This window comes from Triticum dicoccoides, chromosome 5B (genome assembly GCF_002162155.2).
Source record: "Triticum dicoccoides isolate Atlit2015 ecotype Zavitan chromosome 5B, WEW_v2.0, whole genome shotgun sequence".
NCBI lineage: Eukaryota > Viridiplantae > Streptophyta > Magnoliopsida > Poales > Poaceae > Triticum > Triticum dicoccoides.
This window is the reverse complement of record NC_041389.1, coordinates 355,435,565-355,455,243: the sequence shown is the minus strand read 5'-3', so window position 1 is coordinate 355,455,243 and position 19,679 is coordinate 355,435,565.

The window sequence follows — 19,679 nt, the reverse complement described above, 5'->3', positions numbered from 1 at the left end:
GGGAAGACAGCCTGCCATATGCCGAGTTCGCCTACAACAACAGTTACTAGGCCAGCCTGCAAATGGCTCCGTTCGAAGCCCTATACGGAAGGAGATGTCGTACCCCATTAAATTGGTCAGAGACTGGAGACAGCTGCATCTTCGGACCAGATATGCTCAGAGAAGCCGAGGAAAAAGTCAAGCTAATCAGGGACCGACTTAAGACCGCTCAAAGTCGACATAAAAGTTATTATGATCAGAAACATCATAGGGTCAGCTTCGAACCCGGTGAGTTCGTATACTTGAGAGTATCCCCGATGAGAGGATTGCAACGGTTTAAGATTAAAGGTAAATTAGCACCAAGATTCATTGGACCATTTTGCATAGTGGCACGAAGAGGCACTGTAGCCTACCAGCTAGACTTACCCGAAGACTTGTCCGACATTCACGACGTGTTCCACGTCTCTCAATTAAGGAAGTGCGTAAGCAACCCAGAGAAACAAGTATCCCATGAGAACATTGACGTACAGCCAGACCTCACTTATCGAGAACGACCCATAAGAATATTAGAGGAGTCTGAAAGGAGGACCCGACAAAAGATCATCAAGTTTTTCAAAGTCCAGTGGAGCAATCACACCGACAGTGAAGCAACTTGGGAAAGCGAGGATTTCCTACGGACTGAACATCCACACCTATTTAAGGATCAGCTGAAATCTTGGGGACGAGATTTTTCCTAAGGGGGTAGGTGTTGTGACACTCCAAAATTTTTATTTGGTTTTTATCAAAAACTTTGTGGTTTTGAGGAGAGACTTTTTAAAATTTTTCTTTTTCAGAAAAACCTTCCTCTTAAAAACTTTCTTTGCTTTGGCAAGGATTTTATTTATTTTTCAAACCTTAGTGTTTGATCTTTTGGAACTTCTTCTCTGCTGGTTCTCTCTCAAATTTTTTTTGGGAGTTTTAATTTGTTTTATTTTTAAAGTGAAGCTCTATGAAAATTTGGGATTTTCATATCTTTGAAGCCACCCATGGCTTTGTATTTTTTTTTTGCCCATGTGATAAAACCCCTCCAAAACCTCCCCTCCCCCTTGTGATCAACCTAACTTCTCTGTCCCAACTAATCCAAACTAGTTTTGGATTTTATTCTAATTATTTTTCCTCTCATTTCAATTCTGAAAATTATTTGGAGCCTGAGGGAATTTTCAAAGCAAGTACTCTTTTTCATTTGAGTTTTAACCTCAAACCAATTCTCCTGGATTTTCCTTTGAACCCACAACCCAGAACCATCTTGATCCACTCCTCCTCTTTTCAAATTTTACAAAATACAGTCTCTGCAAGTTTGGACCAGATTTGCCAAATTTGATGAAATTCATATCTACACTACTCCAAAAATTCCACCAAAATTCAGGAAACCTATGTGAGCAATGAGAAGCCACTCCACCAAGTTTCAGCTCAAGGAAAAATCCCTAGATGCCATTTTCATTCTGTCGAACACCTTGTGGGCACTGTTACTGTTCAAGTTCAGAAAAATTCAGTTTCAGTGTCATCTTTCGTCTGTCAGTTTCAGTCACGCGGCCACAGTGCCCTTGGCACGTTCCTCGCCGCCTCTTCCTCTTGTTCGAAGCTTCACACGCGTGCGTGGAGCCTTCCTGGCGTCGGTAGCACGCTGGCCCGCCCTCGCCGGCGTCTTCTGCGGCGTCGGGACGTCCCGTGGCGGCCGACAGGAGGCACACCACGGCAGAACGCCGTTCCGCGCCGCCCATCGCTCCCTGGCTCTCCGCGTGGCCTCATGCACGCCAGCGCACGCCCGTGGCACAGCCACCGTGGCCGGCAAGCACGGAACGCGCTCTCCGCCGCCGACGGGCCCGCGCCATCCCCGTTCCGTCGAGCTCGCCCTTAACACCCAAACCCCGGCCAGTTTAGCACCAAAACGGACCCATTGAACCTCCGTGATGATGCTCGACCCCTTAACCACCCCGACCGAGCACTGCGCCACCGTAATCACTCGCCGGTGATCCTCGTTCACGGCAACCGCCTCGGACCGCCTATATAAAGGGGCCCCGAGCTCACTCTCGTGCACGCAGCATCACCACTTCTCACCAACACCCCGCCAGGCCACTAGGGGGACCTCGAGGAGGTCTCCTCCCCCAGCTCCGGCCGCCTCGCCCCGCCTCGGCCTCCAGCTCGATTCACTCTGGTAAGGCCATCTCCGGCGCCCAAACCTCGTCTATAGCCCTCTTCCACACCTAGCACCCTAACCCCCTCGTCAATTTGAACCTTGCAGCCCTCTCCAGCGAGCTCCATCCTCGTCCGAACCACCGTCCGCCGGAGCAGGGACCGCCGTCGACACAGTGCTCGCCGGCGACCACCACCACCACCAATCGACGCCGAATGGCGCCCTGAGCACGGAGGTACTCCCCGATCTCCCTGCCTCGCCGTGGATCGCCGCCGGCGACCACCGCGGCTCTCGGGCGCCGACGAGCTTCGTCCGCCCCGTTTGAATGTTTAAACCTGACAAGTGGGACCCCACCGTCAGCCTCTCTGCTCTCTCTTTTGAATCGTTTTCTGGAAGCGCCTTCGGGCAGAATGCGTTTTCTCTTTGGGCTGGCGTAGTTTCTGCCGAAGCGTTTTCTGTTTTTATAAACTAACCCCTGGAAATCTTCTGTTTCATTACAGATGAGTCCTTGGACAAAAACCTTTATAACTTTTAAACAGAAAAGTATTTTTGGTTGATTCTTTTTCTGTTCTCTTTAAAATTTTGTCTAGTTTTTTATCAGATTTATTTGGAAAATATTAGGTATACTTTCTGTGCACTCCTTGGTATTTACGAAAGCGCATATATTCTCTTTATACCGTAGATACCGAAGGAGGTGACGGAGCCGCGAACTTCACCGAGCTAGGATCCGACTACTCTGAACCAGGCAAGCATGTTTGAACTTTTGATATGATGAGTGTCTTGGCATGTTTTGCATTTAATTAGTTTCATGGCATGTTGAGAAGCATATCGATGAACGTTATTTTATGTGATAATGAGGTAAGTGAGTTCGATGATCCATACGTGGATGAATGTGTATATGAATGGCCATGTGTTGGCATAAGGATGGGTAAGATGGCAGTGTTGTAGCATGCCAGTCTTACGCCAGACTATGTGACTTCAGTGTCAAACCGTATCGGTCCAGTTCCTTTCATTTCCTTCCATGTACTACCACATGTTTTCCGCAAGGAATATGGTTTAGTAAGTTGCAAACCGCTTTCATGGTACACACCAAAGAGGAGAGGCCGTGATGATGGTTCCATGGCCCTGGATTAAAGCCAGTCATCCAGTCAGGGGGCATGGGTGTTTCCGGTTGGGACCGAGAGGGGGGCACCCCTTAGAGCGCGCGTATATAAATTTGATCCCATGCTATTCGAGATTGTGATCTCCCCGTCTCAAAAGTTTTTCTTGGACGATGTCTAGGGTGATTCCTAGCATCGAGAGGTAGGATGGGTGTGTACCGGTTAGCTGTGTTTTCTTCCGAAATACCGTAAACGGAACTAGTCCTTCGTGACTACGGAAATCCGTTGGCTGTGGGAAAAATTTTGTACAAACTCTGCAGAGTCATATATTCCTCCAAATCATCTATTCCATGTCCAAATTCGTTCCATCTTATCCTAATCAATTGTCAGTTTTGATGACAGAGACTCCGGTGAATCGCATGAGTGCTAAGTCCGGTTAAATGATTATTTCTGTGGATGGACTAACCCGTTTATTCTCATGGATTAAATGTTTATTATGAGTATTATTTACTTGTGAATAAAAGCCCTTTCTATGATGTCACTCAGACGTCCGACTGTGGCATTTCTCTTAAAAGCCCTTTCTGTGATGTCGCTCAGACGTCCGACTGTGGCATTTCTCTTAAAGCCCTTTCTGTGATGTCGCTCAGACGTCCAACTGTGGCATTTCTTTTAAAGCCATTTCTGTGATGTCGCTCAGACGTCTGACTGTGGCATTTCTTTTAAAGCCCTTTTTGCGATGTCGCTCAGACGTCCGACTGTGGCATTTCTTTTAAAGCCCTTTATGTGGTGTCGCTTAGACGCCCGACTGTGGTATTTCTTTTAAAGCCCTTTATGTGGCGTCGCTCAGACGCCCGACTGTGGTATTTCTTTTAAAGCCCTTTATGTGGTGTCGCTAAGACGCCCGACTGTGGCATCATTTCCTTATTTTTATTTGTTCATCTTTCGAGGCGTCGCTTCAGACACCCGATCGGTCTTTATTTATGTTCTGTGGGATTTCAGGCGGACTACCGCCGTTTCCCTTTTTACTTACCCCGTTATGCCAATTTTATTTATTGTGCATTGAGGAATTAATCATGTCGCATCCATGCACGCATTTGTTATATCTTACGTCCGAACTGTCTTGCGAGTACTTTCAAAGTACTCACTGGCTTGTTGATTTGGCCAGATGCTGACGAAGGCGATCTCATGGATGAAGAGTTTGATAGCGAGTCCGACACTTAGAGGAGTCCCAGTCAGTCTCGTGCGACCCTAGATTTGGTCACTGTTTTATATCCGCTTCCGCTACCAAATAAATTCATCGAGCCTCACCTCGACGCTCGATGAGATGATAGACTTAGAGTCTTGTATTTCTCTCCCCGCTGTGTTTTTCCACCACCGCCCTATCCTCGAGTCAGTAGTATGTCTCCACACCACTGTGTCATGTCCGCCATTATGTATAATTATTGGCGTGCTTGTAATAATTTGGTTGAGCAACCGGAGTTCGACCCTGTAATATATTTTATACTACTGGCTTATTGTATCAAGAAATTGTCTACCAGTGAGGAGGATTTCTCTCATACCGGACTCAAAAGATTGGTTTCTCAATAAATATTTTTATTGGAAAACCGGTCGTGACATGCCTCCCGTAGCCGGCTGTGCTTCCGCCGAGGCCTCACAACCCCCTACTATTCCCACCGCTGGCCAGGCCCTGCGGTGACGACAGCCTCACACCGCAGCCGAACCAATGAACCCTCGTACTCCTCTCCGCGTGGGCTTCCACTGCCGCGTCTTCCCCGGCTCCCCGTCGTCCCCTTCATAGGCCTCTCCATCGTCCACCGCCCTAGTGCTCTTGACACGGCGTGGTCAACATGGTCAAGGAACGACTTCCATCGGACGTGGACTGTATGTGGAGAGGCTGACAGCTGGGTGCATGGCCGTAGCAAGGAAGTGCCTCCTTATTATGCGGAAAATAATTATTCCTCCACCTGACAGCGGGGACCCACCGGAAGGGCCACCGTATTTTGCGAAAAAAACGTTTCCCCCCTACTGCTGGGACCCACCAGCCACATCTTTGCATGCAAGGAAGTGCGTTCGGGCAAAAAAAAATGCTTCGCCCCCCTGACTGCTGGGACCCACCAGCTACATCTTCGCACGCAAGGAAATGCCTGACAGTCGGGACCCACCTAGTCGAAGTGTATGTAGTATTGTCATTCTAGTCGCGAACGTGTACGTACATATATACTGGTCGATGTAGAGGCGCACACGTGTCGTAGTAGAGGCACGCACGTAGCATGTACACATACGTACAATGGCCAGGGTGCAAGAAAGAAAATACATCCATGTACGTACATACGGGCAGGGTCTCGAACGCCTACTTGCGCATACGTACATGGCTGGGTCGGAACGGAGGAACAACATTGTCGTCGTGTTCATGGGGAGCCAACCGGCTGGGTCGGAACGGAATGCGTGGTCGTGTTCATCGGGAGGGCTTGGACGGAACATGCGATGGAAATGAGGCCTGGCGTACCACAGAACGGAGGAAACGGACCTCCTATGTTCGGAACGGGGTCCTGTTGGTCGGGAGGGGTGTGGCGTACCACAAAATGGAGGAAACGGACCTCCTATAGTCGAAACGGGGGTCCTGTTAATCGGGAGGGGTGTGGCGTACCGCAAAACGGAGGAAACGGACCTCCTACGGTCGAAATGGGGGTCCTGTTGATCAGGAGTGGTGTGGCGTACCGCAAAACGGAAGAAACGGACTTGTGTTGGAGCGCTACGGTCGAAACGGGGGTCCTGTTCATCGGGAGGGGTGTGGCGTACCGCAAAACGGGACTCCATGGGATACTGTTCATCTCCACCGTCGACCTCCTCCAGCCTCCACGGGCTACCGTCGACCTCCTCCAGCCTCCACGGGCTCCTATTCATCCAGCTTCCACCGCACGCTACTCCACCGGCTACTGTTCAACCACCCCTCCACCATCTACTGTTCATCCAGCCCTCCACACCACGGGGTCCTGTTCAACCACCCCTCCACGGTCACCCCTCCACCATCTACTGTTCATCCAGCCCTCCACCACACCACGGGGTCCTGTTCATCCAGAGGCAACGCCACCGCTCACTGTTCATCCAAACCCCCCCGCAACGTTCACTGTTCATCCCAGAGGCTGCATTGATCGGCTTCAGTTAGCAGCAGTAGCGAAGGAATCGCTCGATCGGGTTCAGTTAACAGCCATCGATCGATCCCTCGGGTTCAGTTAGAGCCAAACGCCTCGCTCGGGTTCAGTTAGAGCCAACGCCTCGCACACACGCGCATACCTGTACGAGAGAAATGCGCTTCGCTCGGCCCCCGACCTCCCACCGTAACCGGGAACTCCCCGAAATTTTCCTCGCCCTCGCTTCTACCACGGTTTTTTCTGTCATGGACGGCCCAAAGAATGTCATGCAGCTGCGTCTCTGGCCCGCCTAGGACGAAAATCCCATTTTCTGTCATGATTTTTTGTCATAGAAGTAGGAGCCCACCATATCAATGATGATACCGGGTTTTGTCACAATTATCGTCATAGAAGTGTCATATGTGTGACAGGAAAAAAATTCGTTTGGCCCAAAATGTCACGGATGTGTCTTTTTTTTGTAGTGCTAGGGGGGCGCACCAGCCCACTAGGGTGCTGGTTCCCACCCTTGTTCAGCCCACTAAGTCCCCCATGGCAGGTGGACCCACCCGGTGGACCCCCAGACACCGTTCGGTGGTCCCGGTACAATACCGGTAACCCCCGAAATTATTCGGGTGACTGAAACTGGACTTCCCATATATAAATCTTTACCTCCAGACCATTCCAGAACTCCTCGTGAAGTCCGGGATCTCATTCGGGACTCCAAAAAACATTCGGTAACTGCGCACTAATTCCCATATCAACTCTAGCGTCACCGAACCTTAAGTGTGTAGACCCTACGGGTTCGGGAATCATGTAGACATGACCGAGACAGCTCTCTGGACAATAACCAATAGTGGGATCTGGATACCCATGTTGGCTCCCACATGTTCCACGATGATCTCATCGGATGAACCACGATATCGGGGATTCAAGCAATCCCGTATACAATTCCCTTTGTCAATCGGTACGTTACTTGCCGAAGATTCAATCGTCGGTATCCCAATACCTCGTTCAATCTCGTTACCGGCAAGTCACTTTACTCGTTCCGTAATGCATGATCCCATGGCTAACTACTTAGTCACATTGAGCTCATTATGATGATGCATTACCGAGTGGGCCTAGAGATACCTATCCATCATATGGAGTGACAAATCCCAGTCTCGATTCATGTCAATCCAACTGAGGGAGTCCTGGATTAAGGGGTCCTCGGACAGCCGGACTACATACTTTGGCCGGACTGTTGGACTATGAAGATACAAGGTTGAAGACTTCGTCCTATGTCCGGATGGGACACTCCTTTGCGTGGAAGGCAAGCTTGGATATTCGGATATGTAGATTTCCTTCTCTGTAACTGACTCTGTGTAACCCTAGCCCCCTCCGTTGTCTATATAAACTGGAGAGTTCAGTCCGTAGGACAACAACAATCATAATCATAGGCTAGCTTCTAGGGTTTAGCCTCTACGATCTTGTGGTAGATCAACTCTTGTAATACTCATATCATCAAGATCAATCAAGCAGGAAGTAGGGTATTACCTCCATCGAGAGGGCCCGAACCTGGGTAAAACATCGTTTCCCCTGCCTCCTGTTACCATTAGCCTTAGACGCATAGTTCGGGACTCCCTACCCGAGATCCACCGGTTTTGACACCGACATTGGTGCTTTCATTGAGAGTTCCACTGTGCCGTCGCTGTAAGGCTTGATGGCTCCTTCGATCATCTTCAACAATGCGGTCTGGGAGGAGGTTTTCCTCCCCGGACAGATCTTTGTATTCGGCGGCTTCGTACTGCGGGCCAACTCGCTTGGCCATCTGGAGCAGATCGATAGCTACGCCGATGGCCATCAGGTCAGGTTTGGAAGCTTAAACTATACTGCCGACATCCATCGAGACTTGATCTTCGATGGATTCGAGCCCATGCCAGGCACTCCGAACGGTCACGACGGGCATGACTTTGATCTGCCGTCGGACAGTATTCGGGAGATCGCGCCTGCAGTGGCATCGGGAATCAATCCGAAGTAGATCGTGCCTTCCGAGGGCGGGTGGATGGACCCCGCCACGGAGCCGAACACTGACACCACCTCCTGTGAGGGTGGTGTCATCGGACGCTCGGACTCATCTCCGGCCATAGGATCCGAACCGCGTGCGTCCGTGCCTATGAAATCCGATTGGGCGCCGGTCATGGAGTTCACCGCCGTGGATATTTTTCAGCACTCGCCCTTGGGTGATGTGCTGAACTCATTAAAGTCTCTTTCCTTGTCAGGAGATTCTAGGCCGAACTATGTCTGGCTCGAGTAGGGAGCGGACGACGAATAAATTCATCCCCCACCCACCACCCACTTTATAGCCACTGTCTATGACTTAATCGACATGCTTGACTTCGACTCCGAAGACATCGATGGTATGGACGACGATGCAGGAGAAGAACAGGAACCACCGCCTATAAGGCGCTGGACAGCCACCTCATCATATGATATTTATATGGTGGACACCCCTAAAGAAAACAATGGCGAGGAGGCAACGGAAGATAACCCCTTGGGGAAGCAATCTAGACACTGGCGTCATCAGCGCCGCTCCAAGCCCCTCCATAGCAAAAATAGTGATACCGGCACAAGAGATAACAATCCGGATGGTGCCGAAGATGAAGACAATCCTGCCCAGCCAGGCTTCGAGCAGGCCGAGCAAGAGGATGGGCAAGCTAGCCCTGAAGAACAGGCAACTGATGGAGAATCAGAGGACGATAATTACATGCCTCTCTCCAAAGACGAAGTGAGCCTTGGGGACGAATAATTCATCGTGCCGGAGGATCCCGTCGAGCAGGAGCGCTTCAAACACCGGCTTATAGCCACTGCAAAAAGCTTGAAGAAAAAGCAGCAATAGCTTCAAGGTGATCAAAATCTGCTAACTAACTGATGGACCGAGGTCCTGGGTGCCGAGGAATACGGACTCGAGCGCCCTAGCAAAAGCTACCCAAAGCGCGAGCTTCTACATCAACTCGAGGAGGAGGCTTTAAAGCCCATGCTACCAGCGCATGATGCGGCTGACCGGCCACCCCATGGCTGTGACAAAGCGGCGTACTAGCCCGAAGTCCAAACCGCACCCCGTCGCCAATCAAACGATAATACCAAGGCCCGGGGCTACACGAAGGACCTGCGAGAAGTATTGGAAAAAAAAGCATGACAGTCAAGATCGATCTACGGATCACGGGGCGCGCCACAAGACGTGATGATGACCGTCACGCCGAATACAATAAACCAAAGTCCGGTCGGGCCGAATATAATAGACCGGACTCATTTGAACTACGTCGGGATGTAGCCCGGCATAGAGGCGCCGCACACCCCCTATGCTTCACTGATGAAGTTATGGATCACGAATTCCTAGAAGGGTTTAAACCCGTAAATATTGAATCATATGATGGCACAACAGACCCCGCGGTATGGATCGAAGATTTTCTTCTCCACGTCCACATGGCCCGCGGTGATGACTTACATGCCATAAAGTACCTACCACTTAAGCTCAAAGGACCGGCTAGGCATTGGCTTAATAGTCTGCTAGCAAGCTCCATTGGCAGTTGGGAGGATCTGGAAGACGCGTTCCTCGACTACTTCCATGGCACTTACGTGCGGCCACCAGATGCTAATGACTTAAGTCACATAACCCAGCAGCCCAGAGAGTCAGCCAGGAAATTCTGGACTTGGTTCCTAACTAAGAAGAACCAAATTGTCGACTGTCTGGATGCCGAAGCCTTATCGGCCTTCAAGCACAACATCCACGATGAATGGCTCGCCCGACATCTCGGTCAAGAGAAGCCAAAGTCCATGGCAGCCCTCATGACACTCATGACCCGCTTCTACGCGGGCGAGGGCAGCTGGCTGGCTCGTAGCAACATCACACCCAAAAACTCAGGCGATTCAGACGCCAGGGATAGCAACGGCAAGACGCGACAAAATAGACATGAACGTCGCAATAATGGCGACAATGCCGAAGACACGGCAGTCAATGCCAGATTCAGAGGCTTTAAATCTGGACAGAGGAAAACGCCATTCAAAAGAAACAGTCCGGGCTCGTCCAGCTTGGACCGCATTCTTGTTCGCTCGTGTCAAATTCACGGCACCCCCGACAAACCAGCCAACCACACAAACAAGGAATGGTGGGTGTTTAAACAGGCCGGCAAGTTGAATGCCGAGAACAAGGAAAAGGGGCTGCATAGCGACGACGATGAGGAGGCCCGACCACCGAACAAGGGAGGACAGAAAAATTCCCTCCCCAGGTGAAAACAGTGAATATGATATACGCAACCCATATCCCCAAGCGGGAACGGAAGTGTGCACTAAGGGACGTCTATGCGATGGAGCCAGTCGCCCCAAAATTCAACCCATGGTCCTCTTGTCCGATCACTTTCGATCGCAGGGACCATCCTACCAGTATCTGTCATGGCGGTTCGGCCGCATTGGTTCTTGACCCCATCATCGACGGATTCCACCTCACACGAGTCCTCATGGACGGTGGCAGTAGCCTTAACCTGCTCTATCAGGATACAATGCGCAAAATGGGCATCGACCCCTCAAGGATAAGCCCACAAAAACCACGTTCAAGGGTGTCATACCCGGTGTGGAGGCGTGTTGTACGGGCTCAATCACATTGGAAGTGGTCTTAGGATATCCAGACAATTTCCGAAGCGAGGAGTTAATATTCGACATCGTCCCCTTCTGCAGTGGCTATCATGCACTGCTCGGACGAACCACATTTCCCAAATTCAATTGGGTACCGCATTATGCATATCTCAAGCTCAAAATGCCGGGACCTCGCGGGGTTATTACAGTAAATGGAAACACAGAGCGCTCTCTCCGCACGGAGGAGCACACTACAGCCCTCGCGACGGAAGTACAAAATAGCCTTCTTAGGCAAACAGCCAACTCGGCAATCAATAACCCGGATACCGTCAAGCGAGTCCAGAGTACTCCACAACAGGATCACCCATCACATCTAGAGCTCGACTAGAAATCCGGCTGCCGCCCTAGTCCCAGTCAAATGGTGAAAGTTGTGTCGCGCGTACACAAGTACGCACTTAAAATACCCTGGGCATAGGAGGAGGCACGACCATAACACGGTCCACAATGCGGTTCGACCGCCCCAGGACAATGCATTTTCGCACCCCTTTTTCTTTCAGGTCCCTATCTTCAGGAGGCTCTTCCGAAAGACCGGCTATCGGACACATAGCAGGACATCACACCAAGAGGACAAGAAGCTTTGGCGTACGAGGGAATCCTGAGGTGGTCTCTGATAATGATCGTTATACCTATTTTACATACCCGCACACCGCCCGCTCTTGGTCAGGATGTGTCAAACAGTCCTATTCTGCTTATCGCACTACTTGTATATGTACGCTTTGATGTATCATTTGAATAACAAGGGAAAATTGTATACAACGTCAGCTTGCTATTACGTCCATTTACCCCCCTTTTCTTTACTGCTTATTTATTATACCCGTGCATTTTGGCACGACCAGTTTGCCAGGGGCATTAGTACCCCATAACCTGGCAAGACAAGTCCGAACACTTTCGACAGTGCGGCACCCCAAACTTATAGCACTATATGCATCAGCTCCGAATCATGTCTTGGGTCAATAATTGGGTTTGCCCGGCTACCATGTTTTTGTACCTTACGTTCCGCTATATCGGCTAAGGTAGCGCAGGGAGAACTACTGCGATTGTGCACTGGTTCTTCCGGACGAGCACCTCAGTAGAGAAAGCCGAAAATTGACTGTCATGATAAGGCGACAGCTGGTCGCTGTTCAAGAGGTCTCAAATCCCTAAATATTTTTTCCGTGTGAGGCGAGGAATCGGCCTCGTCCGATTTAGGCGTGCATAGCGCCCCAAGTCCGGCCTTCCGGATACTAGGGGCTTCGCCAAAATTTAAAATTATAGACTTCTATGGCTAAGTGAGGGCCAAAAGGACCAAAAACTTGGATAAAGAGTGTTTATACTTATCCCGAACACCCTAGTAGTAGTTACATGGGGGCGGAAGCCGACGACTGGCCAACTCTCAAGAATTTTTACAACGGCCGCACAAAAGGTAATATTTTAAATTAACAAGCGCTACATAGCGCACATGAACTGGTTTTCATAATACAGGATGAAATAATTACATTCATTCAAATATCACATCCTTCGTACATTCATCCGCCACAAGGCGGGCACCCTTAATGACATTGTCATAGTACTGTTCGGGGTGGCGATGTTCCTTGCCCTTCGGCGGCCCCTCCGTCACCAGCTTCTCGGCGTCCATCTTCCCCTAGTGCACCTTCGCACAGGACAAAGCCCTGCGTGCACCCTCAATACAGACGGACCGCTTGACGACTTCAAGCTGTGGACAGACATTCACCATCCGCTTGATAAAGCCGAAGTAACTGCTAGGTAGGGGCTCGCCGGGCCACAGCCGGACTATGAAGTCCTTCATGGCCTGTTCGGCCGCCTTGTGGAGTTTGACCAATTGCTTTAGCTGGTCGCTCAAGGACATTGGGTGTCGGCCCTAATATACTGGGACCAAAACAACTTCTCTGTTGAGCTTCCCTACTCGGCCCGATAAAACTCTGCGGCATCCGAGATGCTGCGCAGCAGATCTGCGAATGCTCTTGGAGAGCTCCGAATTCGGGTAAGTAAAAGGAAAGTCTCCTCCACATGCTTGCTTTGCATAATGAAGGCCTTACCTGCAGCTATCTTCTTGGCCGCCTCAATTTCTTGGAGGGCCTTCTGGGCTTCGGCCTTAGCGTCTAGTGCGCTCTGACGGGCCCTCGCAAGCTCCGACTCTTGCGTCTTGGAGTCACGCTCCAAGGACTCAAACTTTTTGATGAAGTCTTGAAGCTCTTGCTGGACCTCATCAACTCGCGCCGCTTGTTTTTCACGCTCGGTGTGCTCCTTGGCCGCTTTTCTTTCAGCCTCAGACAATGCCTTCTTGAGGGACGCCACTTCGATCGCGGCCCCTATTAAAATCCATCGTGCTTCTATTAGCATCAACGATGTTTTCCTTTGAATAAAATGCTCAGACGGGGTATTACTTACCTTTGTTCTCCTCGAGCTGCCTCCTCACGAGGCCGAGCTCTTCTTCGGCCTGCAAAAGGCTCTACCTCAGTCCGACGACCTCCGCAGTGGCAGCGGCGGCGGCCAGCAGCGACGCCTGCTTATTCACAAAGACATAATATGATTAGACTCCTGGGAAAACATATTTGATCCTCTGTTCGGCTTTTCTTCCCAAACAACAAACAGAGCATCAGGGGCTACTGTCTGTACTATGATACTTTCTTATAACTTAAAATACTTACCTCAAAGCCTGTCAGGAGGCTGGCGCAGACTTCGATCAATCCACTTTTCATGGACTGGACCTTCGCAATCACGGTACTAATAAGAGTACGGTGTCCTTCATTAAGGGAAGCGCTCTGAAGCGCTTCCACCAAGTTATCCGACGCCTCTGGATGAGCAGAGGTCGTTGGCACAGACGGCTCGCCCCCCTTGATGGGCGGCTGCCTGCCTGAATTCGGAACCACTAGAGGTTCCGACGCAATATCCGGCTGGGGGCCAAGCCTACTGCGCCCCCCTTCGTCCGAATCCATGGGGATCTTCACCATGAGCCCAGCATCGGGAGTCTCGCCTTGATACGTCTCTAGGACTACCTCCTCCTGGCCCGGCATCCTTTGAGATAACACCTCGGTGTCATCCGGGGCCGGGGGGTAGAAGCCGTCGGGAGTGAATAGGTATTCAACTCCGACGAACTCAAGGACCCATCCGAGGAGGGCAAGTCGATGTGGGCTTTGGGCGGACTGCACAAACAAGTCTATACATAGTGAGTAAAGATAAAAACATGCAAAGGGTGTTATGGCATACGGATACTTACGACTTCGCCAGGGGCTTGGCCCTGGGTAGCCACTCCTCGCTATAGGCGGCGGTTGTAGAGTGGTCCGGAGGGAGATTCCTTCCCCTCTTGGACTATTCGGCCTCCCCGGAAGGGGCGTCCTTCCTTTTCTTCTCCCCATCGTTTTGGGGGAGAGAGTTTTCTTCTTCCTCCTCCTCGTTGTCATTGGAGGAGTGCACCTTGGTGTCTTCGGACGATGAGTCCGGCACCACATTGCGCCAGAGACTTTTTCTGGTCCCCACGGCCTTCTTCTTGGCCTTCTTCTCCGGCACCTCATAAGGCGCCGGAACCAGCATCTCCGTCAGGGAGAGCGGTTGCTAGATCTTCAAGCAACGAAGCCGGACAGTCGATCCGCTCCCCGCCATCTCCACGTATTCCTGTTAGATCGGTGCGATGGCTTAAGTTCCTCCCACGAATATGCTGAGGAAAGGCACATCTTGGAAAATGTAGAATGCTTACCGCTTGGCGTGGCGCCTAGTGCTGAGTCCGCGGTCCTCGAAAGTGGGAGGAGGGACTTCTCTGGACTTGAACAACACCTTCCAGACGTGTTTGTGCGTCGTGTCAAAGAGCTCTTGCAGTGTCTGGTGTTGGGCCGTGTCGAACTCCCACAGATTGAATGCCCGTCTTTGACACGGGAGAATCCGGCGAAATAGCATGACCTGGACCACATTGACAAGCTTGATATTCTTGGTTATCATATTCTTGACGCAGTTCTAGAGTCCGGTCAGCTCCGCGGATGATCCCCAGGCTAGGCCTTTCCTCTTCTAGAAATTAAGCCGCACAGGGATGCCGGATCGGAATTCAGGGGTCGCCACCCAGTTGGCGTTGCGTGGCTTGGTGATGTAGAACCACCCCGATTGCCACACCTTCACGGTCTCCGCAAAGGAGCCCTCGAGCCAGGTGACGTTGGGCATCTTGCCCACCATGGCGCCGCCACACTCCGCCTGCTGGCCGACCACTATCTTCGGCTTCATGTTGAAGAGCTTTAGCCATAGGCCAAAGTGGGGCATGATGCGGAGAAAAGCCTCGCACATGACGATGAACGCCGAGATGTTGAGGATGAAGTTAGGGGCCAAATGATGAAAATCCAGCCCGTAATAGAACAAGAGCCCGCGGACAAATGGGTGGAGGGGGAATCCCAGTCCGCGGATGAAGTGGGTGAGGAACACGACCCTCTCATGGGGTCCTGGAGTCGGAACAATCTGCCCTGCGTCCGGGAGCCGGTGCGCAATATCTGCGGCCAAATATCTGGCCGCCCGGAGCTTCGTAATGTCCTCCATGACGGAGGAGGCCACCTGTCACGCCCAATATGCGATCCTATCCAAAAGGAACTCGAAGGTCCCACCAAGGATAGACCCTCATATTGAAACGCTTTGCAAGGTGGATATCATTACATCAACATTACATAATAGATGGGGATACAAACATAAGGCATACAATACCACACGAATACAACATCACAGTACATCAGAGCATCATCCGTCTATGGATGAAACACAAACAGAAACTCAAACGACATCCACCCTGCTAGTCCAGGCTGCCGACCTGGAACCTATCCCCAGATCGAAGAAGCAGAAGAAGAACTCAACACAAGCAAGCATCGCTCTCGCGTCATGATCATCGCAGAACCTGTACCTGCAACTGTTGTTGTAGTAATCTGTGAGCCACGGGGACTCAGCAATCCCATTACCATGGGTATCAAGACTAGCAAAGCTTAAAGGGAAAGGAAGGGGTAAAGTGGTGAGGTTGCAGCAGCGACTAAGCATGATATGGTGGCTAACATACGCAAATAAGAGCGAGAAGAGAGCAAACGGAACGCTCGTGAAACTAGCAATGGTCAAGAAGTGATCCTGAACTCCTACTTACGTCAAACATAACCCAAAGACCGTGTTCACTTCCCGGACTCCGCCGAAAAGAGACCATCACGACTACACACGCGGTTGATGCGTTTTAATTCGGATCTGGTGTCAAGTTATCTACAACCGGACATTAACAAATTCCCATCTGCCTATAACCGCAGGCACGGCTTTCGAAAGATTATACCCTGCAGGGGTGTCCCAACTTAGCCCATGATAAGCTCTCGCGATCAACGAAGGATACACCTTCTCCCAGGAAGACCCGATCAGACTCGGAATCCCGGTTTACAAGACATTTCAACAATGGTAAAACAAGACCAGCAAAGCCGCCCGATGCGCCGACAATCCCGATAGGAGCTGCACATATCTCGTTTTCAGGGCAACACCGGATGAGACTAATTACGAGTAAAACCAACCCTCAAGTTGCCCCAAGGTGGCCCGTAGGCAGCTCAGTTCGGACCAACACTTAGACAAGCACTGGCCCGGGGGGGGCTAAAAATAAAGATGACCCTCGGGTTGGCCGACCCAAGGGAAAGGGTAGGTGGTGGTGAGGCGAATGGTAAAACCAAGGTTGGGCCTTGCTTTAGGAGTTTTATTCAAAGCGAACTGTCAAGAGGGTCCCATAAATCACCCGACCGCGTAAGGAACGCAAAATCCGGGAACATAACACCGGTATGACAAAAACTAGGGCGGCAAGAGTGGAACAAAACACCAGGCAAAAGGCCGAGTCTTCCACCCTTTACCAAGTATATAGATGCATTAATAATATAAGAGATATTGTGATATCCCAACCAAAATCCTGTCCACCATGGAGAAATCTTCAACTTCACCTGCAACTAGCAACGCTATAAGAGGGGCTGAGCAAAAGCGGTAACATAGCCAAACAACGGTTTGCATAGGAAAGGTGTCAAAGGTTAGAGGTTCATGTCAATTTGGGATGGCTTGATAAACAGGTGATAGGTAGCGCAGCAAAGCGATAGAACGAAGCAACTAGCATAGCAATGATAGTAGTGAGATCCAGGGTAGCGGTCATCTTGCCTGAAATCCTGCAAGGAAGAAGAACGAGTCCATGAAGAACATGAAGCCACGAAGACGAACCAAGCGTAGACGAACGAATCCTCACGATCGCAACGAAACGGGAACTATCGAGAAGAAGCACACAACATGGTAAACACACCACACATGAACAAGGCATGATGCACGAACAAGCATGATGCATGACAAGACTACATGAAGCTACTCATGGCAAGAGATGATGCAAACAAGAGCAACACATCAAGGCAAGTTTAAATGAGGTCGGAAACAACATATAACAATTCTGGTAAGTCCTCATATGCATATTTCGAAATTGGTCCAGATCGGAATAAACCTTATGTTCATGTTGTTAAACAGCAAGTTAAGATGCACAAAGATGATCTACACGAGATTCTAGTCAAGTTACATATAAAGTTCATTTAGTTCGGAGCTACGGCCTAGAAGATATGAGCAAAACAAGTTAAACATGGCATTGATGCAAAATGCACTCAAACATCAAGCAAACACCTCAAAACAAGGATGCAATATGATAATATTAAGCTACATGCAATTCTAAGCAAGTTTCATATAGAGCACACTCAAAACGGAGCAACGGTTCAAAACACACACATGAACAAGTTATAGCAACAATCTGTCCAAAACAGCATCTAGGCATATTGCAAGCATCAAAACAACAAACTACAGCATCTCAATGTAATAACAAAAGGCATGGGCATGAAGTACAGGTAAAGCATAACAAAACATGAACACTGAGCTATCTCCATAAATCACTAGAACATACTCAAACACACATGGTAAGATTGCAAATAATAATAATTCAGACTTTGCAAAAAAATAACATCAGGTTGCAATGTTCAGAGCTATCAAACAACATGTTATAGGAACTTATCATAGAAAAAAAGGCATGACATGAACCTACTAAATGCATAGATCAAAAGTCCCTTACTGACCATAAGCCAAAAAGGATCAGAAAATATGATGGCACCCATGTAAACATAGCAAGTTATAATACAGATTCAAACATGACAGAAACAGAATTATGAAGGCATGTTGGTGAGCTTGTACCACTCACCACATAGCAATACATGGCATGGAAAGGCACCCAACAGTAAGAAGGCATGTTTGTGAAGCTAAGCATGGCAAGATCAAGTTCATAGGGTAGATGGATCACTAGCAAAACACATGGCAACAACTGAAATTAATGTTAACAGGCTGACAGCAACATTATCAAGCAACTTTGGAGCAAGATATGAACAAGCTACAGCAAGCTATAAATGCAACCAGGGGCATGGATGGATAGAGCATGACATGTAGAACAAAACATATTTAGTGATCATCTCCAGATTATGCATAGAATGACTAGTAGCAACATGTTTATATAGCATCACGAAATAACAGATTCAGCCTAGCAAAACAGCAACATCATGTACCCTACTTAACAAGCTTGATTCACTCACCACAAGTCATTGCATGACAAGATAAGCATAGCATCATCAAGAAGACATGTTTGTGAAACAAACCAAGGCAAGAACAAGTTCATAGCATTCAAGGATCAACTATAGCAACCTTAGCAAAATTGAATAACACGTAAACAATCTGCCAGGAAACATTTTGAAGCAAAAGTAGAGCACGAAAATGACATGCTAGACTACTCCATAATTGCAACCAAGGGCATTAATGGATAGACAATAACCACATGTTCAAAACATCCTTACTGAAGTATCTCAAAATATGCATGGATCTCTCTATAGCAACATGTTTACATGGCATCAAAATAACAGCAGAACAGGGACTAAAAACAGCAACATCACGATGCCTAGTTTGCATGCTTGTGCTAGTCACCACATTGATCAAAAAAATACATCGTAAGCACCTCTGTAAAGAAGACATAGCATAGATCAAAACACATGTAGACATCAACCTCATAGGATGCACACATCAATCATGGCAAAAATGACAAAAGAGCTCGTTCTGATAACAGGCATCAGAAAACATCATGAAGCACTCTTACAACGACGATTCAGGCATCAAGATGAGCTCAAATGAATATAATGCAATGGAATGAAATGATGTACTCGTTGAGACTAACAATTTGACATATTACACACACGAAACGGAGCTACAGATGCAGAGATATGATGCGTCGAACATGGCATGAAAATTACACAAATTCGGGGACTTAGTGGAATTTCACCTCCGGGAAAAGTCAACCCGGGACGGAGCGGAGCGGGACGGGGCTCGACGTTCGGTTCCGGGACGGGTGGATCTCATCCCACCCGTCCGGATCCGGCGACGGGGTGGCCGGCGACGGGGTGGCCGGCGACGGCGGCGGAGGCGGCCGGAGGCGGCGGGGGCGACCGGAGGCGGCGGGGCTTCGGCCGGCGCCGGCGCGGGACGTACAGGGCGCGGCAGCGGGCTCCGGCTGGAGGAGACGGGAGGAGCGGGGAGGACGGGCGGCGCGGGAGGAGATCCGGCGGCGGGGAACGACGGCGGGACGGCGGC